Source organism: Aegilops tauschii, chromosome 6 (assembly GCF_002575655.3).
Source record: "Aegilops tauschii subsp. strangulata cultivar AL8/78 chromosome 6, Aet v6.0, whole genome shotgun sequence".
Taxonomy (NCBI): domain Eukaryota; kingdom Viridiplantae; phylum Streptophyta; class Magnoliopsida; order Poales; family Poaceae; genus Aegilops; species Aegilops tauschii.
The window spans coordinates 418,981,382-418,999,518 of NC_053040.3; positions in this window are offsets into that span (position 1 = coordinate 418,981,382).

Sequence of the window (18,137 nt, forward strand, 5' to 3'; positions counted from 1 at the left end):
CTAAAGTGAGAGAGACAGACACCCGCCAGTCACCTTTAAGCAACGAGTGCTCGCAACGGTGAAACCAGTCTCGCGTAAGCGTACGCGTAATGTCGGTCCGGGCCGCTTCATCTCACAATACCGCCGAACCAAAATATGACATGCTGGTAAGCAATATGACTTATATCGCCCACAACTCACTTGTGTTCTACTCGTGCATATGACATCTACGCATAAAACCAGGCTCAGATGCCACTGTTGGGAAACGTAGTAATTTCAAAAAAAATCCTACGCACATGCAAGATCATGGTGATGCATAGCAACGAGAGGAGAGAGTGTTGTCCACGTACCCTCGTAGACCGAAAGCGGAAGCGTTAACACAACACGGTTGATGTAGTCGTACGTCTTCACGATCCGACCGATCAAGTACCGAACGCACGGCACCTCCGAGTTCAGCACACGTTCAGCCCGATGACGTCCCTCGAACTCCGATCCAGCCGAGTGTTGAGGGAGAGTTTCGTCAGCACGACGCCGTGGTGACAATGTTGATGTTCTACCGACGCAGGACTTCGCCTAAGCACCGCTACGATATTATCGAGGTGTAATATGGTGGAGGGGGGCACCGCACACGGCTAAGAGATCAATGATCAATTGTTTGTCTATGGGGTGCCCCCTGCCCCCGTATATAAAGGAGCAAGGGGGAAGGCGGCCGGCCTAGGAGGAGGGCGCGCCAAGGGGGGAGTCCTACTCCCACCGGGAGTAGGACTCCTCCTTTCCTTGTTGGAGTAGGAAAAGGGAAGGGAGAAGGAGAAAAAAGGAAGGGGGCGCCCCCCTCCCTAGTCCAATTCAGACTAGTCCATGGGGAGGGGTGCAGCCACCCTTTGGGGCCTTTCTCTCCTTTCCCGTATGGCCCATTAAGGCCCAATACGAATTCCCGTAACTCTCCGGTACTCCGAAAAATACCCGAATCACTCGGAATGTTTCCGAAGTCCGAATATAGTCGTCCAATATATCGATCTTTATGTCTCGGCCATTTCGAGACTCCTCGTCATGTCCCCGATCTCATCCGGGACTCCGAACTCCTTCGGTACATCAAAATACATAAACCCATAATATAACCGTCATCGTAACGTTAAGCGTGCGGACCCTACGGGTTCGAGAACTATGTAGACATGATTGAGACACCTCTCCGGTCAATAACCAATAGCGGAACCTGGATGCTCATATTGGCTCCCACATATTCTACGAAGATCTTTATCGGTGAGACCGCATAACAACATACGTTGTTCCCTTTGTCATCGGTATGTTACTTGCCCGAGATTCGATCGTCGGTATCTCGATACCTAGTTCAATCTCGTTACCGGCAAGTCTCTTTACTCGTTCCATAATACATCATCCCGCAACTAACTCATTAGTTACAATGCTTGCAAGGCTTATAGTGATGTGTATTACTGAGTGGGCCTAGAGATACCTCTCCGACAATCGGAGTGACAAATCCTAATCTCGAAATACGCCAACCCAACAAGTACCTTTGGAGACACCTGTAGAGCACCTTTATAATCACCCAGTTACGTTGTGACGTTTGGTAGCACACAAAGTGTTCCTCCCGTAAACGGGAGTTGCATAATCTCATAGTCATAGGAACATGTATAAGTCATGAAGAAAGCAATAGCAACATACTAAACGATCGAGTGCTAAGCTAACGGAATGGGTCAAGTCAATCACATCATTCTCCTAATGATGTGATCCCGTTAATCAAATGACAACTCATGTCTATGGCTAGGAAACATAACCATCTTTGATCAACGAGCTAGTCAAGTAGAGGCATACTAGTGACACTTTGTTTGTCTATGTATTCACACATGTATCAAGTTTCCGGTTAATACAATTCTAGCATGAATAATAAACATTTATCATGATAAAAGGAAATAAATAATAAATTTATTATTGCCTCTAGGGCATATCTCCTTCACGTATGTTGTCATAACGGTTCGACCGATAATGATCTTCGTACAATATGTAGGAGCCAATATGAGCATCCAGGTTCCACTATTGGTTATTGACCGGAGAGATGTCTCGGTCATGTCTACATAGTTCTCGAACCCGTAGGGCCCGCACGCTTAACGTTTGATGATGATTTTGTATTATATGAGTTATGTGATTTGGTGATCGAATGTTGTTCGGAGTCCCGGATGAGATCACGGACATGAAGAGGAGTCTCGAAATGGTCGAGGGGTAAAGATTGATATATAGGACGATAGTATTCGGACACCGAAAGTGTTCCGGACGGTACCGGGTACATATCGGGTCACCGGAAGGGGTTCCGGGCACCCCCGGCAAAAGATATGGGCCTTATGGGCCAAGAGGGAAAACACACCAGCCACAAAGGGGCTGGTGCACGCCCCCCCATATGGGCTAGCCAAATTGGAGAAGGAAAGGACAGGGAAAAGGGAATAGGATTCCCCCTTCCTCCACTTCCCTTCCTACTCCGAATAGGAATAGGAAAGGGGGGAGGCCGAATTGGGAGGACCCCAAGTAGGATTCTTCCTACTTGGGGCGCCCCCTTGGCTGCCTCTCCTCCCCTCCAACCTATATATATGAATGGGGGCACCGCTAGAACACACACCAACGATTGTTAGCCATGTGCGGCGCCCCCCGTCCATAGTTTACGCCTCCGGTCATATTCACGTAGTGCTTAGGCGAAGCCCTACGCGGATCACTTCACCATCACCATCACCACGCCGTCGTGCTGACGGAACTCTCCCTTGACACTTCGCTGGATCAAGTGTTCGAGGGATGCCATCGAGCTAAACGTGTGCAGAACTCGGAGGTGTCGTACGTTCGGTGCTTGATCGGTCGGAACGAGAAGAAGTTCGACTACATCAACCGTGTTGTCAAACGCTTCCGCTTTCGGTCTATGAGGGTACGTGGACACACTCTCCCCCTCTTGTTTCTATGCATCTCCTAGATAGATCTTGCATGAGCATAGGATTTTTTTTGAAATTGCATGCTACGTTTCCCAACAATATTTCCTTAGTCCTCTTAGGTAACTAAGGATAATTTTGACCGCTGTCCAGTGATCTACTCCCGGATCTCTATTGTACCCCCTTGCCAAACTCATGGCAAGGTGCACAATAGGTCTGGTACACAGTATGACATACTTTATAGAACCTATGGCTGAGGCATAAGGAATGACTTCCATTCTCTATCTTCTGTCGTGGTCGGGTTTGGAGTCTTACTCAACTTCACACCTTACAATACAGACTAGAACTCCTTCTTTGACTGATCCATTTTGAACTTCTTCAAAAAATTTGTCAAGGTATGTGCTTCGTGAAAGTCGTATTAAGCGTCTCGGTCTATCCCTATAGATCTTGATGCCCAGTATATAAGCAGCTTCACCAAGGTCATTCATTGAAAAATTCTTATTCAAGTATCCTTTTATGCTATCCAGAAATTCTATATCATTTCCAATCAACAATATGTCATCCACATATAATACTCCCTCTATTCCCTTATACAAGGCCACTATCAAAAATACATTTTGCATCAATACAAGGCCACCAACAGTAATCGAGGCAAAAATTAATGATGTTTTCTCGTACTAGCAACTTTTTAATACTTACATGCATATAGTCATAATGACACTCGGCCACTTCCTTCCCATTCATTCGTTGCATGCTTGTGATGTATTAATGATCCCGGTTAACGAAAAGAAAAGTTGACTTGCAAAGGAGTCATTAAATTTTATCTTGGTACCTGTAATATGAGTTTGTGGCCTTGTATAAGGGAATGAAGGGAGTATCAGAAATGCTACGGAGCTCCCACTCACTTTCTTGTAAATACAGGCTTCACTGCAAGTCTGTGTAAAACCATATGCTTTGATCACCTCATCAAAGCGTATATTCCAACTACGAGATGCTTGCACCAGTCCATAGATGGATCGCTGTTGTTTGAACACTTTGTTAGCACTTTTAGGATCGACAAAACCTTCTGGTTGCATCATATACAACTCTTCTTTAAGATATCCATTAAGGAATGCAGTTTTGACATCCATTTGCCAGATTTCATAATCATAAAATGCGGCAATTGCTAACATGATTCGGATGGACTTAAGCATCGCTATGGGTGAGAAAGTCTCATCATAGTCGAACACTTGAACTTGTTGAACCTTTTGCGACAAGTCGAGCTTTTTAGATGGTGACATTACCATCAGCGTCTGTCTTCTTCTTGAAGATCCATTTATTCTCAATGGCTTGCCGATCATCAGGCAAGTCCACCAAATTCCACACTTTGTTCTCATACATGGATCCTATCTCAGATTTCATGGCATCAAGCCATTTATCAGAATCTGGACTCATCATGGCTTCTTCATAGTTCGTAGGTTCGCCTTGGTCTAATAACAAGACTTCTAGAACAGGATTACCGTACCACTCTGGTGGGGATCGTGCTCTGGTTGACCTACGAGGTTCAGTAGCAACTTGATCTGATGTTTCATGATCATTATCATTTGCTTCCTCTCTAGTTGGTGTAGGCATCATGGGAATGGATTTCTCTGATGTGCTACTTTCCAATTTGAGAGAAGGTACAATTACCTCATCAAGTTCTACTTCCACCTGCTCACTTCTTTCGAAGGAAACTCCTTCTCTAGAAAGGTTCCATTCTTGGCAACAAAGATCTTGCCTTCGGATCTGTGGTAGAAAGTGTAGCCAATTGTTTCCTTAGGGTATCCTATGAAGACTCACTTCTCCAATTTGGATTTGAGCTTATCAGGGTGAAGCTTTTGACATAAGTGTCGCAACCCCAAAGTTTAAGAAACGACAGCTTAGGTTTCTTGACAAACCAAAGTTCATATGGTGTCGTCTCAACGGATTTAGACTATGCCCTATTTAACTTGAATGCGGCTGTCTCTAATGCATAACACCAAAACGATAGTGGTAAATCGGTAAGAGACATCATAGATCGCACCATATCTAATAAAGTACGGTTACGATGTTCGGACACACCATTACGCTGTGGTGTTGCAGGTGGCGTGAGTTGTGAAACAATTCCACATTGTTTTAAATGAAGGCTAAACTCGTAATTCAAATATTCGCCTCCGCAATCAGATCGTAGAAACTTTATTTTCTTGTTACGATGATTCTCCACTTCACTCTGAAATTCTTTGAACTTTTCAAATGTTTCAGACTTGTGTTTCATCAAGTAGATATACCCATACCTACTCAAATCATCTGTGAAGGTTAGAAAATAATGATACCCACCACATGCCTCAACACTCATCGGACTGCATACATCGGTATGTATTATTTCCAATAAGTCATTAGCTCGCTCCATTGTTCCGGAGAACGGAGTTTTATTCATCTTGCCCATGAGGAATGGTACGCAAGTATCAAATGATTCATAATCAAGTGATTCCAAAAGTCCATCGACATGGAGTTTCTTCATGCGTTTTACACCAATATGACCTAAACGGCAGTGCCACAAGTATGTTGCACTATCATTATCAACTTTGCATCTTTTGGCATCAATATTATGAATATGTGTATCACTACGATCGAGATTCAATAAACCATTCACATTGGGTGTATGACCCTAGAAGGTTTTATTCATGTAAACAGAACAACAATTATTCTCTAACTTAAAAGAATAACTGTATTGCAATAAACATGATCTAATCATATTCATGCTCAATGCAAACACCAAATAACATTTATTTAGGTTCAACAGTAATCCTGAAGGTGGAGGGAGTGTGGGATGGTGATCGTATCAACCTTGGAATCACATCGTCACCTTGCACTTAACTAGTCTCTGTTTATTCTGCAACTCCTGTTTCGAGTTACTAATCTTAGCAACTGAACCGGTATCGAATACCCTGGTGCTACTACGAACACTAGTAAGGTACACATCAATAACATGTATATGAAATATAGTTTTGTTTACTTTGCCATCCTTCTTATCCAGCAAGTATTTGGGGCAGTTTCGCTTCCATTGAACATTTCCTTTGCAGTAGAAGCACTCGGTTTCAGGCTTGGTCCATCTTTGGGCTTCTTCATGGGAGCGACAACTTGCTTGCCATTCTTCTTGAAGTTACATTTCTTTCCCTCACTCTTTTTCTTGAAACTAGTGGTCTTGTTGACCATCAACACTTGATGCTCTTTCTTGATTTCTACCTTCGCCGATTTCAGCATCGCAAAGAGCTCCGGAATCATTTTCGTCATCCCTTGCATATTATAGTTCATCACGAAGTTCTAGTGGCTTGGTGATAGTGACTAGAGAACTCTGTCAATCACTATCCTATTTGGAAGATTAACTCCCACTTGATTCAGGCAATTGTAGTACCCAGACATTCTGAGTAGATGCTCACTGGCTGAGCTATTCTCCTCCATCTTGTTGGCAAAGTACTTGTCAGAGGTCTCATACCTCTCAATAGGGGCATAAGTCTGAAATACCTATTTCAGCTCTTGGAACATCTCATATGTTCCATGGCGTTCAAAATGTCTTTGAAGCCCTGATTCTAAGCCGTAAAGCATGGCGCACTAAACTATCAAGTAGTCATCATATCGAGCTTGTCAAACGTTCATAATGTCTGCATCAGCTCCTGCCATGGGTCTGTCACCTAGCGGTGCATCAAGGACATAATTCTTCTGTGTAGCAATGAGGATAATCCTCAGATCACGGACCCAGTCCGCATTATTGCTACCATCATCTTTCAACTTAGTTTTCTCTAGGAACATATGAAAAATATAGGGGAGCTATATCGCGAGCTATTGATCTACAACATAGATATGCAAAACTATTAAGACTAAGTTCATGATAAATTAAGTTCAATTAATCAAATTACTAATGAACTCCCACTTAAATAAACATCCCTCAAGTTATCTAAGTGATACGTGATCCAAATCAACTAACCCATGTACGATCATCACGTGAGATGGGGTAGTCATCAATGGTAAACATCTCTATGTTGATCATATCTACTATATGACTCACGTTCGACCTTTCGGTCTCTAGCATTCCAAGACCATGTCTGTACATGCTAGGCTCATCCAGTTTAACCCAAGTATTCTGCATGTGCAAAACTGTCTTACACCCATTTTATGTGAACGTAGAGTCTATCACACCCGATCATCACGAGGTGCTTCGAAACGACGAACTTTGGCAACGGTGCATACTCGGGGAGAACACTTTTATCTTGAAATTTAGTGAAGGGATCATCTTATAATGCTACCGCAGTTCTAAGCAAAATAAGATGCATAAAAGATAAACATCACATGCAATCAAAATATGTGACATGATATGACCATCATCATCTTGTACTTTTCATCTCCATCTCCAAAGCATCGTCATGATCTCCATTGTCACCGGCTCGACACCTTGATCTCTATCGTTGCATCGAGGTCGTCTCGGCAACTATTTCTTCTACAACTATCGCTAACGCATAGTGATAAAGTAAAGTAATTACATGGCGCTTGCACTTCATACAATAAAGAGACAACCCTAAGGCTCTTGCCGGTTGTCGATATTGCAAAACATGATCATCTAATACATCAACATATATCACATCATATCTTGACCATATCACATCACAACATGCCCTGCAAAAACAAGTTAGACGCCCTCTGATACGTCTCCAATGTATCTATAATTTTTTGTTTTTCCATGTTATTATATTATCTGTTTTGGATGTTTTATATGCATTAATATGCTATTTTATATGATTTTTGGGACTAACCTATAAACCTAGAGCCCAGTGCCAGTTCCTGTTTTTTCTCTTGTTTTAGAGTTTTGCAGAAAAGGAATACCAAACGGAGTCCAAATGGAATAAAACTTTCGCGATGATTTTTCTTCGACCAGAAGACACCTAGGAGACTTGGAGTGCAAGTCAGAAGAGCCACGAGGCGGCCACAAGGGTGGAGGGCGCGCCCCCGACCTTTTGTGGGCCCCTCGGTGACCCCCTGACCTAGATCTTCTCCTATATATTCTCATATACCCCAAAAACTTCCAGGGGAGCCACGAAACCACTTTTCCACCACCGCAACCTTCTGTACTCGTGAGATCCCATCTAGGGGCCTTTTCCAGCATCCTGCCAGAGGGGGATTCGATCATGGAGGGCTTCTACATCAACACCATTGCCTCTTCGATGAAGCGTGAGTAGTTTACCATAGACCTACGGGTCCATAGCTAGTAGCTAGATGGCTTCTTCTCTCTCTTTGATTCTCAATACAAAGTTCTCTGCGATGTTCTTGGAGTTCTATTCGACGTAATACTCTTTTGCGGTGTTGTCGGTGTCAAAATCGGCGGATCTCGGGTAGGGGGTCCCGAACTGTGTGTCTAAGGTCGACGGTAACAGGAGACAAGGGACACGATGTTTACCCAGGTTCGGGTCCTCTCTATGGAGGTAATACCCTACTTCCTGCTTGATTGATCTTGATGAATATGAGTATTACAAGAAATGATCTACCACGAGATCATAATGGCTAAACCCTAGAAGTTTAGCCGGTATGACTATGGTAATGAGTCTCTCCCCCTCCGGACTAAGTCCTCCGGTTTATATAGGCACCGGGAGGATCTAGGGTAACACAAGGTCGGTTACAAAGGAAAAGGATCTACATATTCGGTCGCCAAGCTTGCCTTCCACGCCAAGGAGAGTCCCATCCGGACATGGGTGCGGTCTTCGGTCTTCGTATCTTCACAGCCCATCAGTCCGGCCCATGGCTAACAGGCCGGACGCTCGAGGACCCCTTAGTCCAGGACTCCCTCAGTAGCCCTTGACCCTAGCTTCAATCACGAGGAGTCCGGCGCGCAGATTTGTCTTCGGCATTGCAAGGCGGGTTCCCTTCCTTCCGAACTCCAAAATAGTCTTCGGACGTGATGATTGTATCCGGACCTGTAAGACACGCCACACATAACCGCAGAGAGAATATAATATTCCACGGGTCCAATTCGCTGACATCACGCCTGCCCGGTCATAATTTCGGACCGTTTTGTTCTGCCGTTCCATGTTCCGGAACGTGGTTGTCATTGACACGTCTTATCCAAGCAGAGATCGTGTCCCCTTATTAAGGGATTCTTCTATCGATACGAACGTGGGTAACCCCAACCATCCTTAGGGTACAACTCCTTGGGAATAAGCAATTTTTAAGGTCCGGGAGAAGGCGTTCGATATTCTCGGCCTTTATAAAGGGGCACAGACCCGCCCTTCCTCTCCATACTGGCTTCTTCCTCGACTCTTACTACCTCGAGTTCCAACACCCAGGTTTCACCCTCCATAAGACTCAGTCATGTCCGGATCTAGCCGTCAAGGCCGGTGGGTGGCTTCTTCTGTTACGGAGGAGGATATTGCAAAGCTTCGGGCGGCAAGATATCTGACCGCAGAAATCCTCCATCGACTTCCCACGGAGGGGCAGGTTACCCCTACCCCCAGATCGGGCGAGAGGCTCGTGTTCGTTTCCCACTTCCTCCAAGGATTAGGGTTCGCCCTCAATCCCTTCGTCCAGGGGCTCATGTTCTATTACGGATTAGATTTTCACGATTTCGCCCCAAACTCTATTCTTCTCATCTTGGCGTTTATAGTCACGTGCGAAGCCTTCCTCCGAACTCCTCCACACTTCGGCTTGTGGCTCAAGACCTTCAATGTGAAACCACAAATGATAGAGGGGGAGCAGGCGGAATGCGGTGGTGCCTTAGTGAGCAAGCTTGCTGATACGTCCATTTTGCATCATGCTTTTATATCGATATTTATTGCATTATGGGCTGTTATTACACATTGTGTCACAATACTTATGCCTATTCTCTCTTATTTTACAAGGTTTACATATGGAGGGAGAATGCCGGCAGCTGGGATTCTGGGCTGGAAAAGGAGAAATATTAGAGACCAACTCTGCACAACTCCAAAAGTCCTGAAACTCCACAAAGTTATTTTTGGAAATAATAAAAAATACTGGAAGAAGAATCCATGTCAGGGGGGCCTCCACCTGTCCACGAGGATGGGGGGCGCGCCCTACCCCCCTGGGCGCGCCCCCTGCCTCGTGGGCCCCCTATTGGCCCTCCGGTGCCCATCTTCTGCTATATGAAGTCTTTCGTCCAAAGAAAAATCATAAGCAAGCTTTCGGGACGAGACTCCGCCGCCACGAGGCGGAACCTTGGCGGAACCAATCTAGGGCTCCGGCAGAGCTGTTCTGCCGGGGACACTTCCCTCCGGGAGGGGGAAATCATCGCCATCGTCATCACCAACGCTCCTCTCATCGGGAGAGGGCAATCTCCATCAACATCTTCACCAGCACCATCTCCTCTCAAACCCTAGTTCATCTCTTGTATCCAATTCTTGTCTCTAAGTCTGGGATTGGTACCTGTAGGTTGCTAGTAGTGTTGATTACTCCTTGTAGTTGATGCTAGTTGGTTTATTTGGTGGAAGATCATATGTTCAGATCCTTTATGCATATTAATACTCCTCTGATTATGAACATGAATATGCTTTGTGAGTAGTTATGTGTTGGAAATATGCCCTAGAGGCAATAATAAATTGGTTATTATTATATTTCCTTGTTCATGATAATAGTTTATTATCCATGCTAGAATTGTATTGATAGGAAACTCAGATACATGTGTGGATACATAGACAACACCATGTCCCTAGTAAGCCTCTAGGTGACTAGCTCGTTGATCAATAGATGGTTACGATTTCCTGACCATGGACATTGGATGTCGTTGATAACGGGATCACATCATTAGGAGAATGATGTGATGGACAAGACCCAATCCTAAGCCTAGCACAAGATCGTGTAGTTCGTTTGCTAAGAGCTTTTCTAATGTCAAGTATCATTTCCTTAGACCATGAGATTGTGCAACTCCCGGATACTGTAGGAATGCTTTGGGTGTACCAAACGTCACAACGTAACTAGGTGGCTATAAAGGTGCACTACAGGTATCTCCGAAAGTGTCTGTTGGGTTGGCACGAATCGAGACTGGGATTTGTCACTCCGTGTAAATGGAGAGGTATCTCTGGGCCCACTCGATAGGACATCATCATAATGTGCACAATGTGACCAAGGAGTTGATCACGGGATGATGTGTTACGGAACGAGTAAAGAGACTTGCCGGTAACTAGATTGAACAAGGTATCAGGATACCGACGATCGAATCTCGGGCAAGTACTATACCGATTGACAAAGGGAATTGTATACGGGATTGATTGAATCCCCGACATCGTGGTTCATCCGATGGGATCATCGTGGAACATGTGGGAGCCAACATGGGTATCCAGATCCCGCTGTTGGTTATTGACCGGAGAACGTCTCGGTCATGTCTGCATGGTTCCCGAACCCGTAGGGTCTACACACTTAAGGTTCGATGACGCTAGGTTTATAGGGAATAGATATATGTTGTTACCGAATGTTTTTCGGAGTCCCGGATGAGATCCCGGACGTCACGAGGAGTTCCGGAATGGTCCGGAGGTAAAGATTTATATATGGGAAGTCCTGTTTTGGTCACCGAAAAAGTTTCGAGTGCTATCGGTAATGTACCGGGACCACCGGGAGGGTCCCGGGGGTCCACCAGGTGGGGCCACCAGCCCCAGAGGGCTCCATGGGCCAAGTGTGGGAAGGGACCAGCCCCTAGGTGGGCTGGTGCGCCTCCCACAAGGGGCCCAGGGCGCAGGAAGGGGGGAAGGGGGAAACCCTAGGCTCAGATGGGCCTAAGGCCCACCTAGTGGTGCGCCCCCCTCTCTCTCCCCTTGGCCGCCCCCGTAGATGGATCTAGGGCTGGCCGCACCTCTTGGGGGGGGGAACCCTAGAGGGGGGCGCAGCCCCTCCCCCTCCCCTATATATAGTGGGGGTTTTGGGGCTGCCATACACATGAGACTTCCTCTCTCTTGGCGCAGCCCTACCCCTCTCCCTCCTCCTCCTCTCCCGCGGTGCTTGGCAAAGCCCTGCAGGATTGCCACGCTCCTCCATCACCACCATGCCGTTGTGCTGCTGCTGGACGGAGTCTTCCCCAACCTCTCCCTCTCTTCTTGCTGGATCAAGGCGTGGGAGACGTCACCGGGCTGCACGTGTGTTGAACGCGGAGGCGCCGTGGTTCGGCGCTTAGATCGGAATCAACCGCGATCTGAATCGCTACGAGTACGACTCCTTCATCCGCGTTCTTGCAACGCTTCCGCATCGCGATCTACAATGGTATGTAGATGCACTCCCCTTCCCTTCGTTGCTAGATTACTCCATAGATTGATCTTGGTGATGCGTAGAAAATTTTGAATTTCTGCTACGTTCCCCAACATTATGTTTGTTCCTGAGGACATGGGAGAAGTCTTGCTATTAGTAGTCATGTGAATTTGGTATTCGTTCGATATTTTGATGAGATGTATGTTGTCTCTCCTCTAGTGGTGTTATGTGAACGTCGACTACATGACACTTCACCATTATTTGGGCCTAGAGGAAGGCATTGGGAAGTAATAAGTAGATGCTGGGTTGCTAGAGTGACAGAAGCTTATACCCTAGTTTATGCGTTGCTTCGTAAGGGGCTGATTTGGACCCACTTGTTTCATGCTATGGTTAGGTTTACCTTAATACTTCTTTTGTAGTTGCGGATGCTTACAATAGGGGTTAATCATAAGTGGGATGCTTGTCCAAGTAAGGACAGCACCCAAGCACCGGTCCACCCACATATCAAATTATCAAAGTACCGAACGCGAATCATATGAACGTGATGAAAACTAGCTTGACGATAATTCCCATGTGTCCTCGGGAGCGCTTTTCTCTATATAAGAGTTTGTCCAGGCTTGTCCTTTGCTACAAAAAGGATTGGGCCACCTTGCTGCACTTTATTTACTTTTGTTACCTGTTGCTCGTTACAAATTATCTTATCACAAAACTATCTGTTACCTATTATTTCAGTGCTTGCAACGAATACCTTGCTGAAAACCGCTTATCATTTCCTTCTGCTCCTCGTTGGGTTCGACACTCTTACTTATCGAAAGGACTACGATAGATCCCCTATACTTGTGGGTCATCAAGACTCTTTTCTGGTGTCATTTCCAGGGAGTGAAGCGCCTTTGGTAGGTGGAATCTGGTTAGGAAAAATTTATATAGTGTGCTGAAATTTACTGTCACCTGTTACTATGGAAAGTAATCCTCTGAGGGGCTTGTTCGGGGTATCTTCACCCCGACCAGCAGAGCAAAGAGTTGCTCCTCAACCTACTGAACCTACTGAAAATGAAAATGTCTACTTTGAGATTCCTTCGGGTGTGATAGAAAAACTGCTAGCTAATCCTTTTGCAGGAGATGGAACAATGCATCCTGATGAACACCTAATATATGTGGATGAAGTTTGTGGATTATTTAAGCTTGCAGGTGTGCCCGATGATGTTGTTAATAAGAAGGTCTTCCCTTTATCTTTGAAGGGAGATGCATTGACATGGTATAGGCTATGTGATGATATGTGATGATGGAACTACAAACGATTGAAATTGGAATTTCATCAGAAGTTTTATCCTATGCACCTTGTTCATCGTGATCGCAATTATATATATAATTTCGGCCTCGCGAAGGAGAAAGCATCTCTCAAGCTTGGGGGAGGCTGAAATCAATGTTATATTCATGCCCCAATCATGAGCTTCCAAGAGAAATAATTATTCAAAAAATTTATGCTCGGCTTTCTGATAACAATCGCACCATGCTCGATACTTCTTGTGCTGGCTCTTTTATGATGAAAACTATTGAATTTAAATGGGATTTATTGCAAAGAATTAAACGCAACTCTGAAGATTGGGACCTCGACGAAGGTAAGGAGTCAGGTATGACACCTAAGTTTGATTGTGTTAAATCTTTTATGGATACCGATGTTTTCCGTAAATTTAGCACTAAATATGGACTTGATTCTGAGATAGTAGCTTCCTTTTGTGAATCCTTTGCTACTCATGTTGATCTCCCCAAGGAGAAGTGGTTCAAATATCATCCTCCCATAGAAGTAATAGTAGCTGCACCTATTAAAGTTGAAGAAAAGACTATCACTTATAATGATCCGATTGTTCCTACCGCTTACGTTGAGAAATCGCCTTTTCCTGTTAGGATAAAGGATCATGCTAAAGCTTCAATTGTGGTTCGTAAAAGCAATATTAGAACTTATACACCTCCTGAGCAAGTCAAATTTGAACCTAATATTGCTATTGTTAATGACCTCTTGTCTGATAATATTGATGGGCATGTTATTCATTTCTGTAATGAAACTGCTAGAATTGCCAAACCTTGTGCTAAAGATAAACATAGACCTGTGGTAGGCACGCCTGTTATTTATGTTAAAATAGGAGATCATTGTTATCATGGCTTATGTGATATGGGTGCTAGTTCTAGTGCAATACCTATTGACTTATACAAAGAAATTATGCATGATATTGCACCTGTTGAATTAGAAGATATTGATGTCACAATTAAACTTGCCAATAGAGATACTATATCACCAATGGGAATTGTTAGAGATGTTGAAGTCTTGTGTGGGAAAACTAAATATGCTGCTGATTTTCTCGTTCTTGGTTCCCCACAAGATAGCTTTTGTCCAATTATATTTGGTAGACCCTTCTTGAACACTGTTAATGCTAAGATAGACTGCGAAAAGGATGTTGTTACTATTGGTTTGGGTGATATGTCTCATGAGTTTAATTTCTCTAAATTTTGTAGACAACACCGTGAAGAAGAATTGCCTAGTAAGGATGAAATTATTGGTCTTTCTTCTATTGCCGTACCTCCTAGTGATCCTTTAGAACAATATTTGCTAGACCATGAAAATGATATGTTTATGAATGAAAGAAGGGAAATAGATGAAGTATTCTTTAAACAGGAACCCATCCGGAAACACAATTTGCCTGTTGAAATCCTAGGGGATCCTCCTCCACCCAAGGGTGATCCCGTGTTTGAGCTTAAACCATTGCCTGATACCCTTAAATATGCTTATCTTGGTGAAAAGAAGATATGTCCTGTTATTATTAGTGCTAACCTTTCAGAGCATGAGGAAGAGAGATTATTGAAAACTCTGAAGAAGCACCGCGCTGCTATTTGATATACTCTTGATGATCTTAAGGGCATTAGTCCCACTCTATGCCAACACAAAATAAATTTGGAGAAAGATGCCAAACCAGTTCGTGATCACCAATGACGGCTGAATCCTAAGATGAAAGAAGTGGTAAGAAAGGAAATACTAAAGCTCCTTGAGGCAGGTATAATTTATCCCGTTGCTGATAGTCAGTGGGTAAGTCTTTTCCATTGTGTCCCTACGAAGGGAGGTATTACTGTCGTTCCAAATGATAAAGATGAATTGATTCCGCAAAGAATTATTACAGGTTATAGGATGGTAATTGATTTCCGCAAATTAAATAAAGCTACTAAAAAGGATCATTACCCCTTACCTTTTATTGATCAAATGCTAGAAATATTATCCAAACATACACATTTTTGCTTTCTAGATGGTTATTCTGGTTTCTCTCAAATACCTGTGTCAGCGGATGATCAATCAAAGACCACTTTTACTTGCCCTTTCGGTACTTTTGCTTATAGACATATGCCTTTTGGTTTATGTAATGCACCTTCTACCTTTCAAAGATGCATGATGGCTATATTCTCTGACTTTTGTGAAAAGATATGTGAGGTTTTCATGGACGACTTCTCCGTCTATGGATCCTCTTTTGATTATTGCTTAAGCAACCTTGATCGATTTTTGCAGAGATGTGAAGAAACTAATCTTGTTTTGAATTGGGAGAAGTGCCACTTTATGTCAATGAAGGTATTGTCTTGGGGCATAAAGTTTCTGAAAGAGGTATTGAAGTTGATAAAGCTAAAGTTGATGCTATTGAGAAGATGCCATGTCCCAAGGACATCAAAGGTATAAGAAGTTTCCTTGGTCACGCCGGATTTTATAGGAGGTTCATTAAGGACTTCTCAAAAATTTCTCGGCCTCTGACTAATTTATTACAAAAAGATATACCATTTGTCTTCGATGATGATTGTGTAGAAGCATTTGAAATACTTAAGAAAGCATTGATCTCTGCACCTATTGTTCAACCACCTGATTGGAATTTACCTTTTGAAATTATGTGTGATGCTAGTGATTATGTTGTAGGTGCTGTTCTAGGGCAAAGAGTTGATAAGAAATTAAATGTTATTCAATATGCTATTAAAACCCTAGACAATGCTCAGATAAATTATGCTACTACTGAAAAGGAATTCTTAGCAGTTGTATTTGCTTGTGATAAGTTTAGACCTTATATTGTTGATTCTAAAGTAACTATTCACACGGATCATGCTACTATTAAATATCTTATGGAAAAGAAAGATGCTAAACCTAGACTTATTAGATGGGTTCTCTTGCTACAAGAATTTGATTTGCATATTATTGATAGAAAAGGAGCTGAGAACCCCGTTGCAGACAACTTGTCTAGGCTAGAGAATGTTCTTGATGACCCACTACCTATTGATGATAGCTTTCCTGATGAACAATTAAATGTCATAAATGCTTCTCGTACTGCTCCATGGTATGCTGATTATGCTAATTATATTGTTGCTAAATTTATACCACCTAGTTTCACATACCAGCAAAAGAAAAAGGTTTTCTATGATTTGAGACATTACTTTTGGGATGACCCACATCTTTATAAAGAAGGAGTAGATGGTGTTATTAGACATTGTGTACCTGAGCATGAACAGGAACAAATCCTACGCAAGTGTCACTCCGAAGCTTATGGAGGACACCACGCTGGAGACAGAACTGCCCATAAGGTATTGCAATCCGGTTTTTATTGGCCTACTCTCTTCAAGGATGCCCGTAAGTTTGTCCTATCTTGTGATGAATGTCAAAGAATTGGTAATATTAGTAGACGTCAAGAAATGCCTATGAACTATTCACTTGTTATTGAACCATTTGATGTTTGGGGCTTTGATTATATGGGACCTTTTCCTTCCTCTAATGGATATACACATATTCTAGTTGCTGTTGATTACGTTACTAAGTGGGTAGAAGCTATTCCAACTAGTAGTGCTGATCATAACACTTCTATTAAGATGCTTAAGGAAGTTATTTTTCCGAGGTTTGGAGTCCCTAGATATTTAATGACTGATGGTGGTTCACATTTTATTCATGGTGCTTTTCGTAAAATGCTTGCTAAGTATGATGTTAATCATAAAATTGCATCTCCTTATCACCCACAGTCTGGTCAAGTAGAATTGAGTAATAGAGAGCTCAAATTAATTTTGCAAAAGACTGTTAATAGATCTAGAAAGAATTGGTCCAAAAAACTTGATGATGCATTATGGGCCTATAGAACTGCATATAAAAATCCTATGGGAATGTCTCCGTATAAAATGGTTTATGGAAAAGCATTTCACTTACCTCTCGAACTAGAACATAAGGCATATTGGGCTATTAAAGAGCTCAATTATGATTTCAAACTTGCCGGTGAGAGGAGGTTATTTGACATTAGCTCACTTGATGAATGGAGAACCCAAGCCTATGAGAATGCCAAATTGTTTAAAGAAAAAGTTAAAAGATGGTATGCCAAAAGGATACAAAAACGTGAGTTTAATGTAGGTGATTATGTATTGCTATACAACTCTCGTTTAAGATTTTTTGCAGGGAAACCTCTCTCTAAATGGGAAGGTCCTTACGTTATCGAGGAGGTCTATCGTTCCGGTGCCATAAAAATCAACAACTTCGAAGGCACAAATCCGAAGGTGGTGAACGGTCAAAGAATCAAACATTATATCTCAGGTAATCCCATAAATGTTGAAACCAATGTTATTGAAACCATAACCCCGGAGGAATACATAAGGGACACTTTCCAGAACGTTTCAAACTCCGAAAAGGAATAGGTATGTGGTACGGTAAGTAAGTCGACTCCAAAACAGCTCTAATGGCAATTTTTCTCCGTTTTGGAATATTTAGAAAAATAGAAAAATAAGATGCAGCCCGGGAAGGACACGAGGGCTCCACGAGGGGTGGAGGGCGCTGTTGGAAATATGCCCTAGAGGCAATAATAAAATGGTTATTATTGTATTTCCTTGTTCATGATAATTGTCTGTTGTTCATGCTATAATTGTATTAACTGGAAACCGTAATACATGTGTGAATACATAGACCACAACATGTCCCTAGTAAGCCTCTAGTTGACTAGCTCGTTGATC